The sequence below is a fragment of the Cryptomeria japonica genome, chromosome 2 (genome assembly GCF_030272615.1).
Source record: "Cryptomeria japonica chromosome 2, Sugi_1.0, whole genome shotgun sequence".
Lineage (NCBI taxonomy): Eukaryota > Viridiplantae > Streptophyta > Pinopsida > Cupressales > Cupressaceae > Cryptomeria > Cryptomeria japonica.
In genome coordinates, this window is record NC_081406.1 from 345001508 (window position 1) to 345025466 (window position 23959).

Here is a 23959-nt window from a genome sequence, read left to right on the forward strand (position 1 = left end):
GACATGCTTGATTGCACACATTGATGAAAGTTGGTTATGGCATAAGAGACTTTGTCATGTGAATTTTGATTGCATTGTAAAGATCAATTCAACTAAGGCAGTAAGAGATTTACCTAAGATTGTGAAACCTCATAACCTAGTATTTAAGGAATGTCAAATGGGAAAGAAAGTTAGAACAACTTTTAAGAGTATTTATGAGAAATCCAATAATGTTCTTGATTTAATTCATACTGACTTATGTGGTCCGACAAGAACAAGAAGTCTACAGGGAGATAGATACTTTATGATAATCATTGATGATTATTCTAGAATGTGTTGGGTTACTTTTCTCAAGGAGAAATCAGAAGCTTTTGGGAAATTCAAATTATTCAAGGCAATGGTAGAGAATGAAACCGGTAAGAAAATCGAATGTTTGAGATTAGATCAAGGAGGTGAATTTACATCTAAGGACTTTAATACATTTTATGAAGTGAATGGAATCAAAAGACAACTATCAACACCTCAGACACCTTAGCAAAATGGAGTTGTGGAAAGGAAGAACATAACTATTCTGGATGCAGCTAGAAGCATGATATTAGAAGCAAATCTACCTCATGTGTACTGGAGAGAAGCAATGAATACCGTGGTTTACACTTTTAACAGAGTTCACATCAAAGGTGAAACCGATAAGACCCATTATGAACTATGGTTTGGTAATACTCTTACTCTTAAATATTTCAGAATATTTGGAAGCAAATGTTATATTAGGAGAGATGAGTATATTGGTAAATTTGATCCTAGAAGTGATGAAGGAATATTTCTCGGTTATTCATCTAAGAGCAAGGCATATAAATGTTTTAATAAAAGATTATAGAAAATTATTGAAAGTGCTAATGTGAAGATAGATGAACACTTTAGAGGAAATTCAATATCTATGGATTCTGAACTGGCAATTGAGTTGATCATAAATGAACCTATACAAAGTGCACCGGTATAAAGTGTGGATCTAGTCACACCGGCATCATTAGAGAATTCCACAGTGACTGAAGAACAACAACAAGTGAACAAACCCAGGAATGTAAGACTGAATCACTCTGAAAATCAGATAATTGGGAATAAGTATCAAGGTGTTATGACAAGAGGGAGACTGGAAAATGAAGAGGTATGTTTAATTTCTCAAATTGAACCAACATCTGTTATTGAGGCATGTGAAGATAATTTTTGGATTAAAGATATGGAAGATGAATTAGAACAAATTGAAAAGAACAATACATGGACATTGGTTCCCCGACCTAAAGACAAAAATGTAATTGGAACTAAATGGGTATTTAGAAATAAACTTAATGAAGATGGCAAGGTGATCAGAAACAAAGCAAGATTAGTGTTTAAAAGATATTCACAGAAAGAGGGAATTGATTACAATGAAACCTTTGCATTGGTAGCTAGAATTGAGGCAGTCATATTATTTCTTGTATTTGCAGCTCACAATAACTATAAAGTATATCAGATGGATGTAAAATGTGCATTTTTGAATGGTGATCTTGAAGAGGAAGTTTACATTGAACAACCTGATGGATTTTCATTGACAAATGATAAAGATGTGGTTTCCAGATTAAGGAAATCTTTGTATGGATTAAAGCAAGCTCCTAGAGCTTGGTATGCTAGATTGGGCAAATATATTTTGAAGCTTGGTTACACTAAAGGTAATGCTGACAGCAACTTATATTTCAAAGTGACTAATAAAGACATCTTGGCTATTAAATTTTTTGTTGATGATATAATCTTTGGAGGAGAAGATGGATTGTGTAAAGACTTTGCTAATAAGATGCAGGAAGAATTTGAAATGTCTATGATTGGGGAGATAAAATTCTTTATAGGATTGAAGATTTCACAAACTATTAAAGGTATATTCATATGTCAAACAAAGTACTTGAAGGAACTACTGAAGAAATTTGGTATTGAAAACTCTAAATCGGTAAGTACTCCTATGACTACAACTAATAAATTGACATTGAAGGATGATTCAGCCCTTGTTAATCTGACAAGATATAAATCTATGATTGGAGGTTTACTGTATTTGACACAAACAAGATCTAATATAATGAATGCAGTATGTATTGTTTCAAGATTTCAGAGTAATCCTAAAGAAAGTCATGAATCAACAGTAAAAAGGATTTTCTGGTATCTACAAGGCACAACAAATCTTGGTTTATGGTATCCTAAAGATGAAAATTTTGATTCATGTGCATACACCAATGCAAATTGTGCAGGAGATGTAGATGATAGAAAGAGCACCACCGACGGGGTATTCTTTCTTGGTAGCAGATTGATTTCATGGTTGAGCAAGAAACAAAGTTGTACATCATTATCAACAGCAGAATCAGAATATGTTGCAGCAACAACTAATTGTACTCAGGTATTATGGATTAAACAAATGTTGAAGGACATGAAGGTAAAATGCAAAGAACCTATAATCATTTATTGTGATAATTCAACAGCAATTGATATATCAAAGAATCATGTATTTCATTCTAAAACTAAACATGTTTCTATCAAATATAATTTTCAGAAAGAGAATGTTGAAGCAAAATAAGTGAGATTGGTTTATGTGAATACTAAAGAGTAGATTGCAGATATCTTTAATAAGTCTTTTCCTAAGGAAACTTTTGAATATCTCAGAGAGTAGATTGGGGTAATACCCTCACCGGTAGAGACTTAGACAGTTGATGATTGAAATCAAACCAAAAAAATTAATAGAGAAACCCTTTTCTGGCTTTGATGGAGGAGAGCTACTTCTCAGGGGGAGTATTTGGTTATAAAAATTGTTAATTGTAATTGGTTCTATGAGTTCGTTGTATGTTTTGGTATTTGTATTTCTTTGGAATTTGATGTCAAAGGGGGAGAGATATCTATGGAAAAACTTTGTATTTAGGAAATATTATCCTATGGGGAGAGATTATTCATTGGGGGATAGATATATACTCTCTTTATTTGTATTTTGATTTCTAGTATTGATCTATTCTGGAGATTGTTGGTTTCTAGTTTTTGGCATTCTGTTTTGGCACTTGAATGTTTTTCCATCTTGTGTTGCCATCAATGCCAAGGGGGAGATTGTTGGTATTATGGATATGTTGCATTAGTTTTTTCATTGATGTCAACACTTATCCTTCTGGAGATCTTTGGTTATGTTCACCGGCAAGTTCAGTGACTTATGCACAGTCACTGGTATATTGTTCATCAACAGGTTATATTGTTCACTGGAATTGAGGATGACTTGTTATCATCTACAGATCACTTGGTTATGTCAAAGACATGGTTTGGATATTTTTTTTTGGTATTTTGGTTATTGGTCTAATCGGGTTGACATGTTTGTTGTTACTGACAAATTGGTCTAGGTTATGGATTGACATGCATTATCTATTCCAGATCAGCATGACACGTTATGGAGATGATTTGATTGATTGGATATTATTGTAAATGTATTAAGCTAACATGATGCATCGCATCTTGGCTTATTTGTAATTGATTTTATTGTAATATTCTTAGTATGTCAACCTACACATTTGGTCTTAGGTTTTGGTATATATGTAAGATCTCATTTGTGAGATGAGGTAAGGAACAAGGAAGGAAGATAATGGTATATGGTATATGGTTTTGTAACATGGTATGTGTAAATATTGAAGATCATATGAGCAGACCATAGAGAAGGTTCAAGGAAGGTTTGAAGGTGATTATCAAAGCTTAACCGTTACTAAATCCAGCATTGGAGATTCTACTTTGAGCAGTACATCATCATTGGATTTAACCATCCAATTGTAGTCAGTGTGACTCCTATTTTGTGATTGAGTAGTGATCTCTAGGTGAGTGGCCTTTATACATGTGCAAGCCCCATTTGTGTTGGTTAGATGAGAGGGGGGGTGAATCACATAAACTTACAATGCAATATATTCATCAGATTCAACATCGGTATAACTTACTTGATATGCAACTATGACTATAATTCATTCAAACTCATAAACAAATAAACTTGAAACATCAAAAGACATTTAACACCAGATTTAACATGGAAACCCAAATAGGGAAAAACCACTATGGATTTCGGACCCACTAAGAAAATATACTCTTCTAGAGTATGCTCGGTAAAAAGCCAATCCTATTAAAGATTACATAAACACATTGCTAGATGTGACCCAGTCAAGGGATTTCCCTCAGATCTATCAGAATCTTGCACTTTTTTAGAAGTGACCTTGTCAAAGGATTTCAAACACTCATTCAGAGTGTTACCTTGCTAAAGAATTTACAAATAAGACTGTTAGGTCCACTCAGTTAAGAGATTTCTTATCACTTACAAAATAAATAATAGTAATAAAATATATCTACAACTTCACATCTAAAATGTTAAAGCAGACTCTATGTGCTCAAAATAATCTTGTCATAAGACTTATCTTCCTCCTTGTTGGGCTTCTCAATATGTTCTTCAATCTTCTATACTCGGTAATCACCTCTGCAGTATCACTGCTCTTCTATTTGCCCACATACATTGTTCATCAACTTTTCCTTATTTATAAGCAATTCCTAACCGCTTAATCTCCTTAATCACATTTCCAATGATTAATCTTAGCCATCAGATCTTCAAAATTGACTAGGTTCATTGAATCCTTCAAACTAAAAAACATTTTATCTTGCCTTGAAAATTGTATTCCTTCCTTGGTACTTGTGCTTGGTTATGACCATTCGATCTATGCTATAGATCCAACTCTTGAATTTTTATTGCCATTGATCCTTCACAAACTTCTTGCACGACTTTCCAATCTCCTATAAATATCCAGCTCATTGGCATCCTTCATTTAATAATGTATTTATTCATCCAATGCATTCTATAACTGCTCGGTTTATACTCAGTAGACATTCTTTCTTCTTTAACTGACACTGATAACTTGGTGTTTACCAACTAGCTCCTTTCTCAGTAAAATAAAATAGTATCAAACCTTTACTCCTTCTATTGCATGAAATATTTTCTCCTTCATATTTAGTCTTCAAATACACATATGTAGGATATCAAAACAATCCAAATAACATAATCTCATCACTATCTAACTTGGTAATTGTTGCCCATTGAATAACTTATTACTGCCCTTCATTTTCACATTCTTGCTATGTCACTTACCGACATCTTTATACTCTTCAAAAAAAACTCTTTAAGATATGGTAACATCATACTGAATTAGTTAATCAATTGATTGACATCAATGACAAAATAATATTATTAAGACAGTAATCATCCTTTATCAATTATATCATCAATCTCCAACAAACTTAATGTAATGCCAACAATTTGTACACACATACTATCTGCAATAGTATCATTTGATTGTGGGTAAGGTTTCCCACCGTGGTTTTTCCCCTTATAGGGTTTCCACGTACATATCTCTATGTTATGTGTTGTCGATGTTGTTTCTCTTTCTATTTTATGCATTAAGTTTCGCCTGTATTAACATTAACTGCTAATCTGTCAACCTGCATTAAGTTTGGTTTACCAATATTAAGTATCAAGTTTGATTAAGTTATATTTGGGTTGAAATTAATAGACAACTGATTCACCCCCCCCTCTCAGTTGCCTCTATGTCCTAACACCCTTTATAGGTCTATGATTGGAGGACTATTGTATTTGACTACTTCTACATTCGACATTATGCATGCGGTATGTTTGGTTGCTAGATATCAAGCTAACCTTAAGAAAGCCCATGAGAATGTTATTAAAACAATATCTAGATATTTGAAGGGGACTTTAGATTATGGTTGATAGTATAAGAAGGATGATTATTTTCTTTGAAGGCTTTTATTGATGTTGAATGGGATGGTTATGCAGATGATAGAGGAAGTACTACTGGTAGTGCATTTTTTTTGGTAGAAAAATTAATCTCTTGATTCAATAAGAAATGGGATTTAGTATCTTTATCAACAACATAAGGATAGTATATTGTTGCAACATCTTGTTACACTCAAGTAGTGCAGATGAAGTAAATATTGAAGGATATCAAGATAGTGTTTGATGAGCCTATTCCTGTCATGTGTGATAATACAAGTGCTATTAAAATTTCAAATAAATTGATGATACATTCAAGGACAAAACACATTTCTATCTAGTATCATTTCCTAAGAGAGAAGGTTGTAGAGAAATAAGTCAGGTTGGAGTATGTTCATACAAAGGATCAAATTGCAAACATTTTCACAAAGACACTCTCAAAGGATACATTTGGGTATTCCATGTAGAAGTTGGGGGTCATTGCCTCTCTTCTTATAACTAGGTGCATAAGATGGTACATTTATCCAAGGGGAGAAACTCAAGGTATATTCTTTTCTCTTAGATTGATTTGGTCTGCTCCTTAGGGTAAGTAGGTTGTTGCTCTCAAGAGGGTGTAGGAAGTTGTTAGACATTTATAACAATGACAATATGTGTAAGTGGAAGATATTTCTAATGAGAGGAGAATGCAAAATCAAACAAAGACTTTTTTGTCATGTGTCCTTGCTTTCAAAGAGGGAGATAAAAGCATAAAGATGAGATACTGGGGAAAAGGGGAGAACAAGCACAAGAAGTACAAATGATTAGTATTGATTGAGTATTACCATCAATGACAAAGGGGGATATTGTTAGTAGTTTGGAAAGTTTTTTTAATTGATGGCTAAGTGTTGTCATTGATGTCAATCCTCAGTATTGAGAAGGACATTAGAGATTGTGTGTGTGCTCATTAAATGTATTAGTGTAGTTGGTTGATGAGTGAAGATGTTCTATATTGTGAATGTCCACCTTCTTGGTGTTGATATCCTACCTTATGTATTTACTTATAACAGTGATGGTATTGATTTTCATGATTGGATAGAAGAGATGGTATCATGATGATAATATTTTAAGACTAATAATACTTATTAATATGAGGATTAGAAGCATTGAGATGGGGATTAGAAGTATGATATTGAAGAGATATTTTCTATTTGATCTTGTGCATACTAAATGTTATTGTTTCATCTCTCTTGTTTCTCTTAAGAAAATATAGGTATTCAGAATTTAGAAGATGTATTGTGATTTTTTAGGTCCTATCTATCTCCTAGATAGGATTGCTTTCACCATAATTATGTTTTGGTGTCCAACTTGTTGGGATAACTCCATGTCCCCTATTATAATTGACCTAATTGTTGTTTTGTAATTATATTGATGATATATATAGAAGATCATTTCATTTTTAGGATGTGTGGACCAAGGTAGAAGATGTGTGTGGTGAAAGTATTGGATCTGAATTGTCAAAAGGTTGATTGAGGTAGTGAGTCAAGAGTAGCTACAATCAAGGAAGACTATCAGATGCTATGCTATTGAAGGCATATACTTTGTAATTCAAATTATCTTTGTATCTTGTCTTGAGGTAGTGAATCTCATTTTGTAAGTACTTTGTATCTTGCATCAAGGTAGTGAACCTTAGCCTACAAGTCCTTTAGGGAGAAGTGACCTTCATTGGTAGTAGCCTAAAATAAAATTTGTGACATATGTTGGCCATTTGGTGGAATTGATTATGTGTTGCATTGATGTTTTATCATTGATGTCAACACTAGCTATTTGGATGCTTTACCAACACCCTTTTGGTCCCACTAGGTTAAGTGGTTTCTAGTTAACTTGGATCCGGCATGATCCAGCAGGCTTCGGTATAGTATGGTGATGGAATTGGCTTGTTTATGATACTTATACTCATATTTGGTCTGTTGGTTTTGGTCTAGTGACTGGATGCTATCCTGCTTGCTTAGAATATTGGTTTCTGGTTCTGGCGAGGGTTTCACTAGCAGAGCATTTAGTGGAGATCTTTGATGATTTGCATAAGTGGTGTTAGTGCAATTTCTGATAGAGTTTCAGGATGTTCTTAGTGATCATGTTCGAGACTTGGTGGTTGGAGATCATTGTTGAAGCGTATGGACCTATACTTGGTCCCGGTTGATCTAGGTTATGGACTAACTTTAACGTAACATGTAAATAGGACCTATTGATGTCTTTTCAGGATGTCCTATATGTTGATATTACGTGTTTGGTCTAAGGTCGACATGGTTTGTATTTATGTAATCGGTTTATTGTCTAGTGGCCAACCTAATTATTTATGGTCGAGGGTTTGTATAAATAGATGTAAGATCTTATTGTAGATCATCATGGTTAATATAAGAGGTCATGGTCAAGGAATGTAATGTGAGAGTAATGTAATATCATTCAGGAAGAGGAGTTGGTCGATCATCAGAGATCGAATTGGGTTTGTGGAAGAGGATATATTCCTCCGGTATTGAGCTTAACCAGAACTATACTTAGGCATAGGAGATGCTATCTTTTGCGTTTCAACACTTCTCCATATTGTAGTCTGGATTTATATGTAGTTAGTGAGACTCCTTTTGTGATGAGCAGTGTGCTCTAGGTTGTTGTCCTTCCTACAAGTGCAGGCCCCTTCATTTTAATTCACATACTTATTGCAAAAGTATTATCTGACTATGGGTAGGCTTCCCACCATGGTTTTTCCCTTTACCGGGTTTTCCACGTATAAATTTTGGTGTTGTGTGGATAGCTTTTATTCTGTGATTACTATTTATTCTTAATTGGATTAACTGATATTTCGATATTATTTTTTTGGGTTCCACTATTAAAGTTTTAATTGCTGAATGTTGCTATAATTTGTGACAACTGATTTAGTCCCCCCCCCACCCCTCTCAGTTATCTTCAGATTATCTAAACTGTCTAACAATTGGTATGGGAGCTTTGGTCCTCTCTATAGAAAGCTTAACCGCTTGAGGAAAATCCTATGGTGACTAATAGTTCAAGTTCATCAAGTTCTTCTGGAGCTATCTTTCGAAGGGATATTCTGAGGCTTGATGGAACAAATTACACAGTATGGAAGATTCATATGGAGACTCATCTGAGATGTCTTGGCAAGGAGATTTGGGAGATCAAACAGAATGGTGTCACACCCTTTAATCCGGGATCTAGAAATCCTCCTTTGGAAAACCTAGACAAGGAGATTGAGAATGATTGTAGAGCAAGAGAAGCACTCTTGTGTGCACTTTCTGATCAACAAATAATGGGATTAACAGACAAATCATCTGGAAAGGCTATATGGGATAAGTTAGAGACTCTTAATGAAGGTGACCCTATAGTGAATATTGCTAAACTTGATGGTTACTGGGTGAGATATGAAAACATGAAGATGGAAGAAGATGAAAGGATTACTGCATTCATGGAAAGGGTAAATGAGATTGTTATGGGAATTCAATGTTGTGGTGGAACTCTGAGCGAAGATGAAATTATTTCTAAAGTCCTGAGAGCCCTACCACCAGCTTACAAAATGAAGGATACTTCTATTAATGAGTTGAGAACAATGGCTAGTACATCTGTCAACAGAGATACTTTGGCTGGGAAACTATCTGCTTTTGAGCTTGAGGAATTTGGACCTTCTGGAGCTATGAAGACTGAACTTGGTTTTCATGCATCTACATCTGCAACTGGTAAGAAAGGCTGGAAAGATTTATATGCAAAGGAGTTAGAAGATATGAAGAGAGAAGATGATGAGTTTGAGCAACTTGAAGCACTATTTGCTAGAAGAGTACCAAAAGGAAAAGTATGAAGTAAGTATGAAGGAAAAACACCTTTTAAATGTTTTGCATGTAATAAGATAGGTCATTTTGTATCTATATGTCCTAAAAGGAATTTAGGATTTGAAGAAAGAGTTAAAAGATCATTTAAGTCTAACCCTAGATATCAGAACAAGTATAAGTACAAGAAAAACAAAGACAAATCATGCTACATAGTGGATGAGGAAGGCAATGCTGATTTAGATGATGAATCGGTAGAAGACTCTACTAGTGGATCTAGCAGTGGGAAGGAATGGGTGTTCCTGGCTATCAAGGAAGATGATCTGGCACTAGAAGAGAATGTACTCAAGGAGAAGACACTTGCTACTAGAATTGTGGACAAGGATGAATGGATAATTAATAGTGATTGTTCACATCATATGACTGGAGATAAAGGGAAGTTTCTATCTTTACAAAAATTTGATGGTGGACTAGTTAGATTTGGAGATGACAAGGCATGTATGATCAAAGGAAAATGAACTATATCATTGGATGGTAAGAACAATACTGACAATGTTTATTATGTTTTAGGTTTGAAGAATAATCTTTTGAGTGTAGGACAATTGGTAGACAAGGGATTTCAACTAGAGTTCAAGAATGGAAAATGTAAAATCATTAACAGATCTGGCTTGGAGATTGCAACCGATACACAAACAAAAGGTAACATATTTCATTTGAACTCCGGTGAGAAGACATGTTTGATTACATAGATTGATGAAAGTTAGCTATGGCATAAAAGGCCGTGTCATGTGAATTTTGATTGCATTGTGAAGATCAGTTCAACTAAGGCAGTTAGGGATATACCTAAGATTATGAAGCCCTATAATCCGATATGTAAGGAATGCCAAATGGGTAAATAGGTCAGAACCTCTTTTAGGAGTATACAAGATAAATCAAATGATGTTCTTGATCTTATTCATACTGATTTGTGTGGCCCTACTAGAGTTAAAAAATTTCATGGTGATAGATATTTCATGCTAATCATTGATGATTATTCTAGAATGACGTGGGTTACTTTTTTGAGAGAAAAATATGAAGCATTTGAAAAGTTTAAAATCTTTAAGGCTAAAGTGAAAACTGGGATAGGATTGAAGATTAAATGTTTGAGATCACATAATGGTGGAGAATTCACATCCGGTGAGTTTAATAACTTTTGTGACAATAATTCACATTCGGTGATGATTCTATAATAATGGGAAAAGCCACTGTGAAGGACGCTAGAAGACTAAAAAAAGCTTTGGATATCTATGGAGAGGCTACTGGTCAGCTTATAAAATGGTCTAAAAGCTTTGTTTATTTTATCAACACCCCGGAGAGAAGGAGGATTAAAATTAGTAACATTCTGGGTGGCCAAATTGGTAGCTTGCCTGCCTCCTATTTGGGGCTCCCTTTAGGTCAGGATCCTCTGGATACCTTTTGGGGAGCCTTGGTGGATAAATTCCATAAAAAGCTATCTAGATGGAAGGGAGCTCTGCTTAGTCAAGCTGGTAAGGTTCAAATGCTAAAAACCACTCTCCAAAGTATCCCTCTCTATGCCATCAGTCTATTCAGGATTCCTACTAAATATGTCGAGGCCATTGAAAAAATACAGAGATCCTTTTTATGGATAGGGGTTGAGGAGAAGAAGAGAATGAACTTAATTGCTTGGGAGAAGGTCTGTAAGCCTAGGAATAAAGGCGGTCTGGGCCTTAGAAGAATAAGAGACATAAATGAATACCTTATGGCTAAGCAGATTTGGAGAGGATATAGAAATGAAGGAGAGTGGAAAAAAATATGGGACAACAAATATAAAAGCCAATGTCCAAATCTTCAAATTTTCCTCAAAGCGGAGATTATCCCAATTGGATCCAATATTTGGAAAAATATCTCTAGGATTGGAGACTTAATTATCAAAGGTACAAAATGGAAGTTGGGGAGAGGGAATCTTATTCAGTTCTGGGAGGATCCTTGGCTTATGGAAACCCCTTTAAATGAAAACCCTGAGTGGAACAGATATCAGAACCAATGCAAGGAAAGATTTGGAACCAAGGTGGAGGATTATTGGAAAGATGGACAGTGGAAAGACTTATCTCAAGTGGATCAGTCTTTGGGTAGTTTGAACAAAGTCATGAACTCAATGGTGAGGATTGAAGAAGAAGACCAGTTAATTTGGAAACTCACTGCTAGTGGTACTTTTACTGTGGCATCTCTTTATCATCAACAATATAGCAACATGGAGAGTCCTTGCTGGGCTAAAGCATGGATGAAAGGCCTTACCCCCAAGATCAACATTTTCTTTTGGATAGCCCTCCAAGACAAAATTCTTACAACAGAGAATATAAGAAAAAGAGGTATCAGTATACCAAGTTTTTATACACTCTGTAAGCAAAATGAGGAGACAATAAATCATATGCTCTTTCATTGCCCCTTCTCAGCTGATGATTGGGGAAGTTGTCTGGATCAATTCAATATCAGTTGGAGCTTCCCCAACTCAATTCAGGAGATTTTCAAGTCATGGCATCATCCTTCAAAAAATAGAACTACTACCTTGCTATGGAGAATTGCTTTACCACACATGTGTTGGGGTATATGGAAAGAGAGAAATGACAGGATTTTCAGAGAAAAGTACACTAAGGCTAACATTGTGTTTGAAAAAATAAGAAGAAGCATAGTGGAAAATATGAATATTATAGGTGGTATTGATAATCCTAACACTAAGGAGGATCAATTTGTCTATAAAAAATGGAGATTAAAAGCTCAAGAGAGTATCCAGAGTAACCCTAGAGAGGGAGTGATATGGACTAGTCCACCTAGGGGATGGATGAAAATCAATTTTGATGGGGCCTCTAAGGGAAACCTGGGGGTTGCAGGATGTGGAGTGGTCCTAAGGGATGAATGGGGAATATGTAAAATCATAAAATGTATTCCTATAGGAAAACAGACCAACCATTTTGTCGAAGCCATGGTGGCTTATCATGGGATCATCCTTGCCAAAGAAGCCAAATGCACTAAAGTTTGGTGTGAAGGAGACTCCTTAAACATTATCAATTGTTTAAATATGAAATTCCCGCCGTCATGGTCAATTAGTAATGCTATTAAATCAATAAGGAAAATCAGCAAAGAGTTTGAAATGTGTGTCTTTACACATGCTTATAGGGAGGCCAACTCATGTGCTGACTGGGCTGCCAACCTGGCTTGCCAATCGGAAAACATCATCACTAATTATGGTGAAAAGGAGATTGCAAGTGAAATGAAATCCTTACTCAATCAGGACAGAAGCTATACAAGGCAACATGGTACTTTTAATCATTATTTCTAATGACCTTTCTGCCTTTTCCGATGCAGGGCTTGTTTGAAGATAATGAGCTATTAAATAGGTGTCATATCATCATTATTTGGCACAGATTATGGGTGCTCTTATAGAATAACCACAAAAACCAGAGGAAAAGTTATCAAAATGAGAGAAGGCATTGCAAGGAAGGTTCTGGAAAAATGGGAGGAAACAAGAAGAGATTTAAACCTACTTCATGCACTGAATGGAGAAAGAACGAAGAAGTATGGAGTATCCTTCAGCAGGGGGGGCTTAATGTTTTCATGGAATGATTGAATGGGAAGGACCCCACAATTACCAGCTACTTCATCAAGAACTGGAAAAATGGAAAAGTTTTGATTGGATCACATATGATGAATGTAGACAAAGAAGTTATCGCTGAGGCCACGGGGATGACTACCGAGGGTATGAAATTTTACAGGGATAGAGGGATATCAGATAAGGCTACAGACAAGTTTCCTGTTACAGATGGTGAGAGAAGAAAGATGATCAAAATTGACAACTCCTACCACTCCCCGAAGAGAATTTGCAGGCCATGGAGGTTTGTCTTATTTGCCTCTATTGAATATATTACCTTAGACGATAGGTTTACCAGGGCTTATGGGCATCACTTCATCCTTCTTAACCATTTCCATCATGGTGAAAGGGTTAGCCTTCCCTATTACCTGGCCTGTTCAATGGATCATACTATAAAGGAGATCTAGAAGGACCCTAAAGGCGATCATGCCCTCCACCAGGGGCTCATGGTCCTGGTTTACAAAATGCTAAAGGGGAAGTGCATTGAAAAGCCTATTAAAGGCAAAAATGCCAGAGATGAGACTACAGAAAGTAAGGATAGTGGTTTCAACTTTGATTATGAGACCGAGGTAGAGTTAGAAGAAACTAGCAAAAAAGGGAGGATTAGGGCTAAGAAGAGGAGGATTATTGTGGAATCTGAAATGTCGGACTCTGAAACTGATTCCCTTGAGGAAAAACCTGTTAAAAAGAGGAAAGGGTAAGCCTCTGGAAAGAAGGCTCAGAAAAAGAACACTAAAAAGGGTAGCCATTCTGATCTCAATTATGTTCTAGTTGAGTCTAAGGAGGAGGATGAGGATAATAAGAGGATTGATAGTCAGGACAAAGAAGGGGAGGGTAACCTGGTTAAGGATAATTTGGAAACCATGGAGACTGTGAATACCACTGGACTGCATAACAAGGAAAAAGGGGGTCAAAGTGATAGTGGTGACAAAGATACCATTAAGGCCTTCTGTGAGACCATCACTACTCTAGTGAAGGATATTAATAGCTTGAAAATAGATACTTAGGCCATAGCAAAAATTACAGTTGGTGACAAGCCCTTGGCGGAGCATTTTAAAGAGTTAGTGGCCGTTCTGCATAATGCGCAAGCTATTGAATGTATGGTTGGAAAAATCTTAGCCACAGAGAAAAGGGTCAATGAGATGGGAGATAGAAAGGATATGGACAACAAACTAAAATATTTTAGCAGCAGAATTGACAAGCTGGAGCACAATGTCAAGCAGATTGCTAATCAAAATTTCCAAATTATTAAATCTTCGGTGGACAACATGAACATCTTTATCAATAGGTACGAGAACAATACAAAGAAGGAAGGTGATAAAGAGCAGGTGAACAAGAAGGGTCATGAAAGGAGGACCAAAGCCAACACAAAGAATAAGGTCATGAGCTGGAGGATATGAAGACCTCGGCAAACAACATGAAACAAATGGTTGTTCATGCTGAGGAGATCCTGAATAGTATTTAGTTCTAGTTGCTGTCCTTGGTTCTGTCTCTTTGCTATCTTTTGCTTTCCTGTTGTTGTCTGTTATGAGTTTTATGTAATTAGGTTTTGATGTTTTAAGTTGGGCCCATCCGGTGGGTTCATTTTGACTTTTTGAAGTGATCAGGCACTTTTTTTTGCTTTTCTGTTCTCCTAGCTTGTAAAAGGTTCGGGTACCTTTCAAATACCTGTTTTTACTTAATCAAAACTTTTGTGACAAGCATGGTATAAGAAGACAATTTTCTACTCCTTGGACACCTTAGCAGAATGGAGTTGTGGAAAGGAAGAACAAAACTATCTTGGATGCTGCTAGAACAATGATGATGAAAGCTAATCTACCTCATATCTACTGGAGAGAAGCAGTGAGTACAATGGTTTATACATTCAATAGAGTGCATATCAAAGGAGAAACCAGTAAGACACCTTATAAATTATGGTTTGGCAATACACCTACAGTTAAGTATTTCAGAATTTTCGGTAGTAAATGTTATATCAGGAGATATGATACTATTGGGAAATTTGATCCTAGATATGATGAAGGCATATTTCTTGGTTATTCTAATGAAAGCAAAGCATATAGATGTTATAACAAGAGATTGCAGAGAATTGTGGAGAGTGCTAATGTCAAAGTAGATGAGATAAACAAAAGTCAAATCAGAGTTTATGAGAAGGAACCGATAGTGGAAATGATTATATCTGAACTGGTAGCACCTTTACCGAAACAAAGAGTTGAACTAGTTACTTTAGCAACATTAGAGAATTCTACAGTAATTGAAGAATAGGGAGGCGGAATAGAGAGTCAGAAGACTCCTAGGTATGTGAGATTGAATAATTCTGAAGATCAAATCATTGGGGATAAGAGCAATGGAGTAATGACAAGAAGAAGACTGACAACTAATGAGGTATGTTTGATTTCACAAGTTGAACCAGTATCAGTAATTGAGGCATGTAAAGATGAAATTTGGTTAAAAGTTATGGAAGAAGAATTAGATCAAATTGAGAAAAATAACCCATGGACTTGGGTTCCCCGGCCTAAAAATAAAAATGTTATTGGAACTAAATGGGTTTTTAGGAATAAATTGAATGAGGATGGTCAAGTTATAAGGAATAAGGCTAGATTGGTCTGTAAAGGATATTATCATAAGGAGGGAATTGATTATGGAGATTTTTACACCTGTAGCTAGGATTGAAGTTGTAAGATTATTTCTTGCCTATGCTACTTATAAAAACTACAAGGTTTATCAAATGGATGTTAAATGTGCATTTTTGAATGGGGATCTTAGTGAGTAAGTTTATATTGAGCAACCTGATGGTTTTTTACTATCAGATGATACAGATATGGTTTGCAGGTTGAGGAAAGCTTTATATGAATTGAAACAAGCACCTAGAGCTTGGTATGCAAGGTTGGATAAATATCTTTTGAAGCTTGGTTTTACTAAGGGCCAACAATTTATATTATTAAATCATGATGATAATATACTGATTGTTGAAGTATTTATTGATGACATTATCTTTGGAGGTGAAGATAAGTTATGCATACAATTTTCTAAAATCACGGAGAAAGAATTTGAGATGTCTCTGATTGGTGAGATGAAATTTTTTTTAGGTTTGCAGATTACTCAGACTAACAAAGGTATTTTTACCTATCAAACTAAATATGCTAAGGAATTGTTGAAGAAATTTGGTATGGGAGATTCTAAACTGGTAAATACTGCTATGGTTACAAGTGAGAAATTGACAAGAAAAGATGTTTCTACACTGGTAAATCCTACAAGAAACAAATCTATGATTGGAGGTCTTCTTTATTTGACTCAGACTAGTCCTGAAATTATGAATGTTGTTTGTATTGTTTCAAGATTTTAGAGTGATCCTAGAGAAAATCATGAGATGGCAGTGAAAAGGATTTTTAGATACTTGCAAGGTACATTAGAATATGACTTATGGTACCCTAAGGATGATAAATTTACTTTATGTGAATATATAGATGTTGATTAGGCTGGAGATGATGATGACCAGAAAAGTACTTCCGATGGAGCTTTCTTTCTTGGAAAGAAGTTGGTTTCATTGATCGGCAAGAAACAATCATGTACTTCTCTATCTACTGCTAAAGCTAAGTATGTTGTTGCTGCTACTAACTGTACACAAGTTTTATGGATGAAGCAAATGTTGAAGGATATAAAGGTGGATTGTAATGCACCGGTAGTTATTCACTGCGATAACTCTACTGCCATTGATATATCAAAGAATCTGGTATTTCATTCTAAAACAAAGAACACATCTATCAAGTATAACTTTTTGAAGGAGAAGATGGAAGCAAATGAAGTTAGACTGGTTTATGTGAACACTAAAGAGCAGATTGTAGATATTTTCACTAGACCTTTATCCAAGGAATTATTTGAGTACCTGAGAGATAGATTGAGAGTTTCTGCTCCTCCGATAGAGACTTGATTGATGCAGTTTGGCATTAGTCCGACATGCACTATCTGAGATACTATTCATCTCGACACTGATGTGGGATGCTATTGCCTAGGGGGAGTAGTTAGCTCTGAGATTCAGAGGCTTATGTTTTTGCTTTGATATTTCTGTCAGATTTCTGGCATTGATGTCAAAGGGGGAGTGATATTGATGTGAAAAAGCAAAAGACAAAGAGGGAGAGATATTGATATTTAGAGCTATATGCAGGTGATTGTTGGTTGTCTTCCATAGGGGACACTTCTTTGGCATTTCTTGGTACTTAGATGTTTTTCACATCTAGTGTTGTCATCAATGCCAAATGGGGATATTGTTGGCCATTTGGTGGAATTGATTATGTGTTGCATTGATGATTTGTCATTGATGTCAACACTAGCTATTTGGATGCTTTATTGACACCCTTCTGGTCTCGATAGGTTAAGTGGTTTCTAGTTAACTTGGATCTGACATGATTTTGAAGGCTCTGGTATAGTCTGGTGATGGAATTGGCTTGTTCATGATACTTATACTCATATTTGGTTAGTTGGTTTTGGTCTGGTGACTAGATGCTATCCTGCTCACTTAGAAGATTGGTTTCTGGTTTCGGCGAGGGTTTCACCGATAGAGATTTTAGTGGAGATCTTTGATGATTTTCATAAGTGGTGTTAGTGCAGCTTCTAATAGAGTTTCAAGATGTTCTTGGTGATCATGTTCGAGACTTGGCGGTTGGTGATCATTGTTGAAGCGTATGGACCTATACTTGGTCTCGGTTGATCTAGGTTATGGACCGACTTTAATGTAACATGTAGATAGGACCTATTGATGTATTTTCAAGATGTCCTATATGTTGATATTACTTGTTTGGTCTAAGGCCGACATGGTTTGTATTTATGTAACCGGTTTATTGTCTAGTGGCCGACCTAATTATTTATGATCGAGGGTTTGTATAAATAGATGTAAGATCTCATTGTAGATCATCATGGTTAATGTAAGAGGTCATAGTCAAGGAATGTAATGTGAGAATAATGTAATATCATTTAGGAAGAGGAGTTTGTCGATCATTGGAGATCAAATTGGGTTTGTGGAAGAGGATTTATTCCTCCGGTATTGAGCTTAACCAGAACTATACTCAGGCATAGGAGATGCTTTCTTTCGCATTTCAACACTTCTATAGATTGTAGTCTAGATTTATATGTAGTTAGTGAGACTCCTTTTGTGATGAGCACTGTGCTCTAGGTTTTTTGCCTTCCTACAAGTGCAGGACCCTTCATTATAATTCACATACTTACTACAAAAGTATTATCTGACTGTGGGTAGGCTTCCCACCATGGTTTTTCCTTTTACCAGGTTTTCCACGTACAAATCTTGGTGATGTGGATAGCTTTTATTCTATGATTACTGTTTATGCTTAATTGGATTAACTACTATTCTGATATTATTGTTTTGGGTTTTGGTATTAAAGTTTTAATTGCTGAATGTTCCTGTAATCTGTGACAACTGATTCACCCCCCCTTAGTTGTCTTTCGGTTATCTGAAATATCTAACAACATTTATTTCATATTGTGTGAGTTTACTCTCGTTATGGTTTTTCCCTTCTTGGGTTTTCCATGTGAATATGGTGTTATCTTGTGCATGTGTGTTCATTCCTTTATCTTTCATTGTTGTTGAATAGTTTAAGGTATTTTGGAGTTAAAATTGTGTTATAAATATATAAGAGTCAATCAATATTGATTTACCTCCCCTCTTAGTGTTGGGGTGTGTTTAGCAATCTATTATGGGTCAGAACTAATGAATTTTTATAGATATTTTTAATAAAGTTCTAGAAAATCAAACTAAAGTTCAGGCTCATACTTAATGGTATTCAATCTTTCTAGGAATTGGGCCTCCTTATTGATTACTTCTCCTTTCCCAAGATACTAATTCATATATCTTTTCTATGGGTTAGCATCATTTTAAGTTTCCTCATAAGGGATTTCCTTTATCAATGGAAACATATGAGTGGGTAGCATTTTTTCTGAATGGAGATAAAAATGATTTCAATTACATAGGTTAGGTACTGAATGGTATCATTATAGTAAGCCTATCAAATAAACTTATTGTTAATATTGGGTGTAGGATAGGCTAGCAATTGTATGGCCCTAGGTGGAGTAGGATCAGGATTAGCAAGGTTTGGTAGAAATGTTGGATGATGGAGTAATTCTTGAATTAGGATTATACTAGGATTGAATTCTTCACCATTGTTGTTGTTGTTTACATGAAGATTTGGGTGGTTTATATGTTGGTATTAACTGGTAGCTGAGAGGGGGGTGAATGAGTCAAAACAGTTTATAAAACAATAAAATTCCAAACTGACTGGTCTGCAACTACCTTTTTCAAATTAACTTAAAACGTTGCATTAATCATGAAAGAAAGAACATTGAAGGAAAGATATTTGCATGCATCAAATAAACATCACATAACACCAACAATTATATGTGGAAACTCTCGGTTAGAGGGAGAAAACCACGGTGGGGATAACCCACAATCTCTTTTACTATAGTAAAAAGAGTGCCCAGTTAAGAGCTTACAATCATGTTCCTTCTAAGAACATCACCCTGTTAAAGATGAATGGTATCTTGTTAAGAATACCTTATAACCTGTTAGTTTCACCTTGCAAAAGGATTTTACATTTTCATCATGGAGTGATCCTGTTAGGGGATTTTACAAACATAATCGATTAAGGTTCACCATGTTAATGGATTTAATCTATTGCAATTGTTAGAGAGAAACAAATCATTGATCTGATGATGAAACTTTTCTATTGAATAGATCCACTTTGTATCTACTTCAATCTTTGCTCGGTGATGACTTCACTAATTCATAAGGAACCCTTCTGCACTTAGCTCGTTCTTCACCTTACTCTAATTATCAACCTCAATTCACTAACAACTCCCACGAATCCAAAAATCAAGATGAAAAACATATATATAGTTAATTTCAATCTTGGCGCAAACTTTCCCTCCAAAATTTGAACTCAAAAATCATTTTATGTGCCAATCTCTTTTTTCCTCAAATCTCGACGATTATATCAGCGAGACTATCCATTCATGCCACAAATCTCACCGGTTCTCTAGAAAGCACTCAATTGGCTCTTTCTAAATTTGTCAAATCCACATGTTAGCAAGTCAAAAATGCTGATGAGTACGCGTGCTTATCATTTTCACTTCACATACTTATCAATCACTGTTATGATCTGCTATCGGTTGCTTCCTTTATATCAGTGAATCTTCTTCACTCAGGTCAACTATCAGTTGCTTCCTATAAATTGGTCTTTGCTCATTGGTGGAAGTCTTTAGTCCCCTGTTCCTCACCAATATACTATAACCCTTTTTCGATCGGTTGTGAGGACATTAGAGCTGATATTTGCCATCAATGACAACCTCTAAGTACCTCAAACTTCATCATGCTCGGCACGATGCCAACATTGTAGCATTATTTTTGAGCTTGTGATTGGCATGTCTACTTAGTCCAAACTCCTTGGTAAGGTATACATCTAGGTGGAACATTGTTTGACCATGGTGGAGGAATACAATTGGGAATTATTTAAAAAAGGACTATAACAAGATAATGGATCTTGAGGGGTATCTTGTCTTTGATTCCATGAAATTTGCCATACCAAGTAGAGTACTTTTCTATGCTCATCCTATAGGACTTTGAACTTTGGTCTATCATATTTATCTTCAATTCTCACAACCCTTTTGCACTTGTAGTCCTTTTTCTTATAGTGACAATGGGGGCAAATTTTTTTGAGATTTGTTTCTATTTCTTCTTGTTTTTTTTTGGAATGTACTGTATCTAATTTATTTTCCATGTGGTTGATATATCCTTTTCATATATTTTAACAAGTTTCTAAGTTCCATTCATGAGACACTCATAGCTATTTTGGTAGTAATTTATCACTAGTCATGTGCCTTCCTTATTGTGGATCATAAATAATTCTTGTAGACTTCGCATAAATATTACCATTTGACTTTTAAGATGTCACCCCCTCCAATTAATTTTAAGGCTTCCAAACATGTTATTTATTAGATCCTCATAAGGAAATTAATTTTAGGGAGTCTCTCGTTAGCTTATTATTTTGGGACTTTTGGAGGAAAAATAAGAATATTTCAATGGATTATCTTCTTTCTATGTTGCCCTCAAAATATCATCCCCTCTCATATCTACTCATCTACATTAATCCTTATATTTATTCAAAAATATCTCCTTCATGGTATTCCAATTATTTAGTGCATTTCATCCTAGTCCCATAGAGTCCTTTAGTGTGGCTAGAAATAGTTTTAATTGGTGTGCATCTATAGTGTAATCATAACTCCTATAAAGGACATCGAATTTAAATAGGAACATATTGGTATCCTCTATCATAAGGCCATGGAAGTTGGGAAGAATAGAGTGAGGTAAAATTTTCATAGTAGATTTTTTTCTTGATTAGAAATGGGGAATAAAAAAATGGTAATTTTAGGTGGTTTACCTCCTCCTCCTAGGCCCCCCATTATAGTTTGTAGGCTAGGATCAAGGGAAAATGGATAGCTTGAAGTGGTGGATCGTTAGATTCTTGACTAAAGCTACCTAGTTGATTGGCTTCAAGTTGTTGTTCTTCAACAATCAAAGAGGTCCACTTGCTTCCCCTACCTCTGTTTCTACTACTGCTACAAAATTGTACTCATGAGAGGTATTAATAGGAATAAATCTCTTTAGATGATTTTTTTTCTCTATATGAAATAATTATATACCACATCCCACATTTCTTACACTATGCTATACAAAAATTAGTATTTGATATGATGCTTAATAATTGTAAATGCTAAAATGAAAGTTATTATGTGTATGAAAATATGAAATAAAATTTAAAAACTTGGATACTCTTATATCTTGGCACAATCTTTGGAAATGGTACAAAAAGTGTATGGCTTCCCTTAACAACTAATAATATGGAGCAACTAAATAATGCATGTCTACTTGATGGATTAGATAATCACTTATCAAGTAATTATTAGTTATAAGAGATTGCATTTAATTATCAACCAAGGATGTTCTTTTAACTATGACACCAATTTGTATGTACAATTAAGGAGTTTAATAATTTCTAGGTAGATTATCATAGTTGATTTACTAAATTAAAAATAAACTAAGAAAAACTTGAAGAATTTTATGATAATTATGTTATAGCCCTATGACTCTGGTTACTACTACTAATTTAGTTGTATGTTCTACTAGTTGCACTAATCGATGACTAATACATGAATGATTAAATTATTAATTAATAGTTTTCATGTAGAACTAATTACTAGCTTAAGAATAGAAATGTGGCATTGTATCTCAAGTGGGCCCTTGCTTGGGGCATTCACACTCTTTTGAACAAATAAAATTTTATTTAATCAACTCCATATTCACAACTAACTTAATGCAAATTGATATAAGGTTTTTTGCTTTTATTACTTTCTTGAAAGAAAAATACAGATGTTAAAATTTGTCTTACATTCTATTTGTAGAATTTTACAATATATAAATTAAATCTAAATATCATGGAATAATAATTACACATGTCAACTCATTTCTATAAAACAAGAAGAGGATTATTATTCAAGTGGACATGATATGAAAATTAAAAAATGAAATCCTATTATAATTCTCCTAACTTAAATGAAGAGATTGATCTTGTAGGCATGTATAAGAAAATAGAAGAATTATGCAACAAAAGGATATTTCCTTTAACTAATATCTAAGAGTCCTTATTCCTCATGGAAAAATTCATTCACTATTATCAAAAGTCTAACTTGAATGCTCTAGTTCCTTTTTTCATGGCTATTTTGGCTACAAGTGTTCATATTATTGTTGCAAGCACACAACCCTTTGGCTACAAGTATCGACTCTTGTGGCTAGAGTCAAGCAACAGTTAATCATGTTTTTTTCATGTTATATTAGTTCCTTCACAAAATACTTGTCCATTATAATTAACACAATCAATCATAATGTACCATCAAAATTTTAACTATATTCATATGGATAAGCAAAAATTTATCAAACTATCAATAATTAAGTTTAGTGCTTTAAATTTAACACAAAGTTTTAGAAATATTAGTGAATTTCATGGAAATTTATAGAGGTATCAACAAGAAATGGGATAGAAACATAATTAAAAGTGACAATCTTTTAAGCTCCATCAATAGGTTATTATTGGCATATCATGAAAACAACATCCGCATCAACACTATCAAGTAGTTCCATATAGTTGATTGTTCTTCTTCATAAAAATAGAAAAAAAAGAGTAAAAAGTAAAGAGGATTAATTTTTCCATTAGTGAAAACCATTCTTATGGTTCTTTGGACAAGTACTTTTATGAAAACCCATTTGTGCATGTCATGCATAAAATTAATTATCTTTGTTTATCATTGCAAATAGGAGCTTGGTATTTCATTTATCACTTTATATTTCCAAACATCATGATCCAACCAATCGACATAATTCATATTTATCTTCCATACCCACCTTGATCTTGATAAATGCTAAGAGCATATATTTCAAAACGTTCTTGTGAAATTTTTTGATGTGGCCATTTCTTTTGACCACATACTATTTGATGTCACATCATCACATGTACATAACTCTATCAAAACCCTTAGCTTGGGCAAAAAATGTTATCGCAGTATGAGACAATCCTTTGAAGTTGAATCCCTTCTACTAAATCCAATTCCATGATGGTTATCTTCATTATCCTTTACATTCCTATTTTCATAATATTAGTCCACTCA